Genomic DNA, 7,829 nt, shown 5'->3' with positions numbered 1-7,829 from the left:
CCACTCCGCGGCATGTGGGATCTTCCCGGACCGGGGCATGAACCCGTGTCCCCTGCATCGGCAGGTGGACTCTCAACCACTGCACCACCAGGGAAGCCCCCCATTTGTGGAATATTGGCCTTCTCTGCAGCAGCATCTTGCCTGGGAGCAGGCCCTCCAATCTCTGACTATGAAAGCCCCTAGCTTCCCTCCACACCACCAACCTGGACAGTCCTCCAGTCCTCCTCATCCTCGAAGGTAGGAGAAAGGTGCACTTTGCTCCAGGTAAGTCTATAGCAGTGACATAAACACAAGATACCAGCAAGTTTTTCATACCCCTTAACAGACTAAACAGACCTAGAAAACAAACAACAACAAAAAATCTTGTGCTCACTTCAGTAGCACATATACTGAAATTGGAACAATACAGAGAAGATTAGCATGACCCCTGTGCAAGGTTGACATGCAAATTTATGAAGTGTCCCATACTTTTTTCTGACTTCAGATTATACTATAAAGCTACAGTAATCAAAACAGTTTGGTACTGGCACAAGAACAGAAATATAGATCAATGGTGCAGGATAGAAAGCCCAGAGATAAATGCACTCACCTAGGGTCAACTAATCTATGACAAAGGAGGCAAGAATATACAATGGAAAAAAGACAGTCTCTTCAATAAGTGGTGCTGGGAAAACTGGACAGCTACATGTAAAATAATGAAATTAGTACACTCCTTAACACCATATACAAAAATAAACTCAAATGGGTTAAAGACCTAAATGCAATACTGGATACTATAAAACTCTTAGAGAAAAACATAGGCAGAACACTCTCTGACATAAATCTCAGCAATATCTTTTTTGATCCACCTCCTAGAGTAATGAAGATAAAACCAAAAATAAACAAATGGGACCTAATTAAATGTAAAACCTTTTGCACAGCAAAGGAAACCATAAGCAAAACAAAAAGAAAACCAACAGAATGGGAGAAAATATTTGTAAACGAAGCAACCCACAAGGGATTAATCTCCAGAATACACAAACAGCTCATGAAGCTCAATATCAAAGAAGCAAACAACCCAATCAAAAAATGGGCAGAAGATCTAAACAGACATTTCTCCAAAGAAGACATACAGATGGCCAAAAGGCACATGAAAAGATGCTCAACATCACTAATTATTAGAGAAATGCAAATCAAAACTACAATGAGATATCACCTCACACCAGTCAGAATGACCATCATCGAAAAATCTACAAACAATAAATTCTTGAGAGGGTGTGGAGAAAAGGGAACCCTTCTACACTGTTGGTGGGAATGTAAATTGGTACAACCATTATGGAGAACAGTATGGAGATTCCTTAAAAAAGCAAATATAGAACTACCATATCATCCAGCAATCCCCCTGCTGGACATACATCCAGAGAAAACCATAATTCAAAAAGATACACGCACTCCAGTGTTCACTGCAGCACTGTTTACAATAACCAAGACATGGAAGCAACTTAAATGTCCATCGACAGATGAATGGATAAAGAAGATGTGGTACATATGTACAATGGAATATTACTCAGCGATAAAAACGAATGAAATAATACCATTTGCAGCAACACGGGTGAACCTAGAGATTGTCATACTGATTGAAGTGAGTCAGACAGAGAAAGACAAATATCATATGATATCATATGTGCTTATATGTGGAATTAAAAAAATGGCACAAATGAACTGATTTACTAAACAGAAACAGTCACAGATGTAAAAAGCAAACTTATGGTTACCAGGGGGAAAGGTGAGGAGGGATAAATTGGGAGACTGAGATTGACATATACACACTACTATATATAGAATAGATAACTAATAAGGACCTACCGTATAGCACAGGGAACTCTACTCAATACTCTGTAATGACCTATATGGGAAAAGAATCTTAAAAAGAGTGGGTATCTGTATATGTACAACTGATTCACTTTACTGTACACCTGAAACTAACACAACATTGTAAATCAGCTCTACATCAAGAAAAATGTGAAAAAAAATCCTACAAATATCTGCTCATTGCAATGTTCTCAGTGTATAAAACATAAGATGCTCTGTAGAATTAAGATGCAAAGGGAAGGAGAGGAAAAGTTTTGAGGAAACTTTAGGCAGCTTTCCCTCCAGTTTTGTCTCTCATGCTGGCTCTGTGTCCTGTATTTCTATAGTGACATAGCTGAGGTGTTAGAGTATGTGCAGATTGTGTCTTGTTTGTCATGCTTCATTCTCAGGAAATACGTCTGAAAATTAAGTGAGGATGCCAGCCTCATGGTTTACACCTAGAACAGGACAAACAAGCCTCTCTCCTCCCTCAGCCAGGCACACACGGTCTCAAAGAGACTTGTGGGCATAAAAGGAGGCTAAAAATAAAGCAAGACGATAAACATCGTTTCATGGTGGCATCTGCAGGAACTGATTTTCTTAACCATTTCTCTCAATTGTTTCCCCTTTTTCACAGTTTTTTGTAACTCTCTCATTAATGTCTAGCTATATTTCTAAATTTTTCCTTTAGGAAAAACAGTTTGAAGTCAAAGACCTTGGTCAAAGGACATGAAGTTTTTGGTTGGCATTTGCTCAGTACAACACTTTTCTCTGAAAATGATATATTATCATCTTAAAATTTGGAAAATACCCAAAAAACACCCCCCGTAAAACGAATAACATAAAAATCGAAAATATTCCTATAACCTAGAGAAAATTACTGTCAGTACTGTGACATCTATAATCCCATATGATTTTAACATGTGTTTCTGCTTCTTTTATTAATGTTACTTACTGTTAATTGTATTTTTCCATATCATTAAATATTATTTGAAAACGTGATTTAAATGGCCTGATCTCCCTCACACATCATAACATATTGAGCAGTTTCCCTTTCATTGGCTTTACTTGGCTGTTTCCCTCCTCTTTACTATCTCAAACACTATGGCCATCAACACCCCAGGGTTGAATCTTGAAACCTCTACCAGCTCAGGGCCACCTCAGGGATGAGGACGTTGAAACCAGGAACCAGAGCATGCGCAGAGATCTCTTCAGGCTGCTGTCGGCACATTTGCATACTCCAGGCAACTGCCAGGAGGTGCCTCTCTGGGTGGATGTGCCTCCCCTGAGGGGACCGATCAGAGAACAGGGCCCCTTTCCTAGGGCTGGTGCAGCCTTGCAGATACATAATGGGGTAAGCAGAGTTGGGCTAGGTTTGGGCACCCACCTTCTTGGCCCTGTGCATTTATTGCAGTCAACAACCTGTTCAACCTTACAGAGCTGTCATGCTGCATGTGACTTTTTACCCAAAGTAAATGACAGAACTGGTTGGCAGATCCAAATGTGGTCAACCCCAGCTCTGCTGCTCCTTTAGCTGCTTCAAAATGCCTTCCTGATCAGGTCAAGAGGCTAGCACTCTGGGTGGGGTTTCTACATCTCTTGCTATGCAGTATTCACAGCCAGGCACTGATCAGAGTACATTTCATTTTTGAGAAAGCAGTCACCACAGGATTATCTAAATGTTCCATTCAGGCAACTGCGTGTATTGTCTGGCGTTCAAATTTACCCAAACTTTGTGATATTAAAAAGTCTTAAGTTATGGACTGCTATTAAAAAAAAATTACTGTGGTCTTTGGGATCCTTAGGAAATGTCTCCTCAGCCAGTTCAACTGGGCAAATTGTTAAAAACAACAAGAATCTTGAACACGACCTTAACATCATCAGATGTGAGGGGAACAGCTATAAGTCAATTACTTCGGGGATCGCTGCTGATTTTGATGTCCCACCAGGATGTCCTGGAATTTGTCCTAACCTAGTCATAGTTTTCCTTTCAAAACTTGGAAAGCAGCTTCCACCCAAAGGCAGACAGAGGATGGGAAAGTGACAGTGAAATGAGAACCAAAGAGTTCAAGGGTCTATTTTATGTCCTTTAACCAGTCCTTTCTGTTGTGTATTTTGGCACGTGATTTTTAGACATATTTGAGTCTATCTTTGCAAAATTGAAAGCTGATTCAAAGCCACGCATTCAGAAAGAGACTGAAAGGCAATTGTACTTTATTATCCCTCAATTTTTGCACAGAAATTTCATCGTAATAATTGTTCTAGACTGATGGATTCCCCATTGAAAACTGGGTTCAAAAAGTGGCTTTGATAGAAAATCCCCTGGATTATAAAACAGAACCTAAAAAACACCCAGCAGACAGAAACAGAAGCATTCCTTCAGGTCTGGTGTGGTGTCTAGTGGACTTGCTCTGCACTCTTTTTTAACTTTCTATTTTGAAATAATCTCAGACTTAAAAGTTTCAAAATAGTACTAAGAATGTCTATATACCTTCATCCATATTCTCCAAATATCAGCATTTTAACCCATTTCCTTTGTTGTTCTGGTTCTCTCTTCAGAGTGTACTTTCTAAAAATAGGAAAGTTCTCATAGGTAACCATGGCACAAAGTCCAAATTAGGAAATTAGTATTAACACAATACTGTTATCTAATCTGCAGCCTTTATTCTATTTTTGCCTGCTGGACTCGACCTTACCCACACGAGGACCAGTCGACCACCAGAACCTCTAATGTGATGTATTAAGAAAGACACATCATCAGACACAGCATAGTTTCTGTGACCTTCCTGCCAAAAATGCATAAACTTCATCTAATCTTGAGGAAACATCAAGCAAACCCAGAGTGAGGGGCATCCCAGAACATGACGGGACAGTCCTCTTCAAAAGTGCCAAGGTCACCCGTATCAAACAAGCAGGTAACCTCAACAGAGACCACAGGGGAATTGTTCCAAACGCCTAGCCCGGCAGCTTGGTGAGTCTGAGTTATTTGCAGGACTGGGCACCATGGGGCTTCTGGCTCCAAAATCAGAACAGAGCATCCCAGGGATAGTGCACAGCACAGAGCTGCTTACTTCCCCTTTTCTACATCACAGCACACTGAGAACCATCACATTTGTATAGCATAGCAATCAGGAGATTTAGGGGTATTTATAGAGTGCCTGGTGAGATTTTCATCACGTGTTCCTTATGTTATATAACTATGATAAGAAAAATAAAATATGACCCTTTTAGAAAAAATTTTAATCATGGAATTTGTATAAATCTTCCACATAAAATATTTCACAGGTTTTTCTCTCCCCTCCCCCACCTCACTTTTTAATGAGAAACTTGGACTTGCCCCTGTAATCTCACTTTAACTTTGTCAGGTTTTATGCTTGGTATGGCTTTATGAAATTCCCCATCAGCCACAGACCCAGGTTTCTAGGGTCTGAAGCTTATACGATTTGAGAGGGAGGGAGAACAGAAAATTGCAAATGTAAGACCAGATACAAAATTAATATTTATTTAGAATGAGAAAAGAGTCATAACATATTACTGGAGACTTGGAGATATAGGTCTCTTTGCTTTACAATGATCAGAACCGCTTACGTAGGAAACACCCTCCCAGCTCTCTGTGACCCCCAGTGACGCTGCCAGGACTCACAGGGCTGGTGAAAGTCAGACACCTTGGACCTTACCCAGCTTACCTACTCAATAATTCCACTTTCTTACAGTCATTGTAAATCAGAAAGTTTGTTCACTCAAGTAGATAATAAAAAAGAGCCATTTGTACATCATTCAGAAATGTACATCACCTGAACTGTTAAAGACCCCAAAGCTCCTACTTTTCCTGAATAGAAACATAAACTGTTACAATTTCGTATGATAATGAGCACAGATTTCTAATTCACTCGATTTCTATTTGTCAAACTTGGGCTTTGAAAGAGCGATGAAAATTTATTCTGCAGGTTGCACAAGCCTAGTGACAGCAGGCATGTTGAACATGTAGTTTGGGCGAAAAGGGCACTTCAGCCACAAAGACATCCGTTTCTGATATACTAGAGGACAGGGCTTTGGGACTATGGTCTAGATTGTTGCTAGATAAGTGACCCTACAGGTATGCCCATTCTCATGTCCCAGAGGGCCCCCAGACCACAGCCTCTCCCTCAGCTGCCCCGTCTCTCTCTGCGGGGCACAGCTTCACTCCACAAGAGTAGATGGCAGGAGGTGAGCATGGGCTTGGGTCCCACAAGGATGCCACTCGTCACGGGGGACCGCAGGGCAAGCCTGCTTCCCTTCAGCTACTCTCCCAACAGCCCTATCCAGGCTGCCTTGGGATCAAATCCGACCATCCATACCTCCAGCCCAGGGGGTAGAAATAGAACCGTTCCCATTGCACATGGGGTGGGATGCTCTGCTGTAGTGGACAGGGGGCTTTGTAATGACAGAAGATTAGGTCAAAAATCATAGATAATGTGCATGAAAGGGCTTTAAAAATGATCAAGTAAGGACTTCCCTGGTGGTCCAGTGGTTAACACTCTGTGCTTCCACTGCAAGAGGCATGGGTTCGATCCCTGGTCAGGGAACTAAGATCCCGTGTGCTACACGGCTCGGCCAAAAACAAGTAAATAAAGACTGTCTTATGAATGACTGAATTTTTTTAAAAGCTTATATAAAAAAATAAAATAAAATGATCAAGTAGCCTCAGCCATTTTTGGCACAGAAACTCTAGGTAGAAATGCCCTTTGATGTAGAGAGAACAGCAGAGGAACGTCAGAGGAGTGAAAGAAGTAAGTAGCTTTACCACAGATCGCCAAACTGTCGGTGAAAGAAGGCATTTTCCAGCACTTTCCTTTCTTCCATTGCAGGCTGGTGTGAAGGACCGTCTGTGACTCAGGATAAGCGTCTGGGAACTTGGGCACATGCAGTTGTGAAGCCTGTTGCATCGTTTATAAAACCAGCTTCCCAAGAATTCCTACCTCCCAGTTGTTCTGAAGATCAGATCAAATGTGAGTTCTTTGTCAATGGCTGGGGAAGGTTTGTGTTTATTTTTCTTTTTATGTGATGGTAGAAATGTCTGGCATTTCAAGTTCACCTATAAGAGGCCATCGGTAAACGCCACACATTTTTATTATTACAACCCAGTTAATTCCAGAAATAAACACGTAAGCCAGCTTCATCCCCCGAGGCGTTGAGGGAATACTGCTCTCTCCCACCTCTCCATCGGAGAGGTCGTTCTCATCCAGTTTTACCTGAGGATCAAAAACAGACAGAAAGGGGAAAATATCACAAAAATGTCACATAATGGCAGCCTTCAGCAACACGTAAGGCTGAGAAAAATCTTTGCGTGGAGGATGGTTGAGCTCTTCGCAGATTCATGGCACATTTGTACCATGGATTATTTCGTTTTATTTTATTTGCATATGCAAACATTTGATTTGTATTTAGCATTAACTGGGGGAGTCACTTTTCCTTTTTATTAACCTTCTTGGGTTTCCATCCGGCTCCTGCCCTGCAGGCCCCCGACAAGCCACAAGCCAAGATGGCTCCCCAATTTGTTGTTCCTGAGGCGGTGGCTCCAAGCCTGGCTTTCCCGTCTCCCCACGTCAGCTAGGATTTATACGGCTTTCCTGCAGGGTTTCCTGCTCCATGCTGCTGCAGAGTGTCCTCTATAACTTGCCACAGTTTAATGGCCAAACCTCACATTTAAAATACTATAGATCCAAAAAGAGGAAAATAAATAATTTCCAATAATGGGCAACTAAGACCCTGCGGCCAAGTCCGCCTGTGATGCAGACTCATGGAAGGCAGCTGGGCTCTTTGCAGTGGGACCTGCAGAGAGCGTGATTTTGCTTAGGGCAGGTCTTTCTTCACCCTGCTTCTCGGGGTGAAGGAGACTTTTGGGGAGATATTTGGTCAGAATCCTAAGGCCGACAAGCCCTAACACCGTCCCAAGGGCACCCCTTTTGCTGAAGGCGTGGTGAAAGTACAGGAAAGCCCCATTTTCATGACTCCTTTGT

General features: G+C 41.8%; 1 non-coding gene across 1 annotated transcript; it reads left to right on the top strand.

Annotated features, from left to right (window-relative positions):
* Positions 1–365: 365 nt before the first annotated feature.
* On the top strand, positions 366–472 carry LOC116741065. Its single transcript, XR_004346039.1, has one exon. It is a non-coding gene; the product is annotated as a U6 spliceosomal RNA (small nuclear RNA).
* Positions 473–7,829: the final 7,357 nt, after the last annotated feature.

The sequence above is a fragment of the Phocoena sinus genome, chromosome 15 (assembly GCF_008692025.1).
Source record: "Phocoena sinus isolate mPhoSin1 chromosome 15, mPhoSin1.pri, whole genome shotgun sequence".
Lineage (NCBI taxonomy): Eukaryota > Metazoa > Chordata > Mammalia > Artiodactyla > Phocoenidae > Phocoena > Phocoena sinus.
This window is presented reverse-complemented; position numbering and strand designations above follow the sequence as displayed.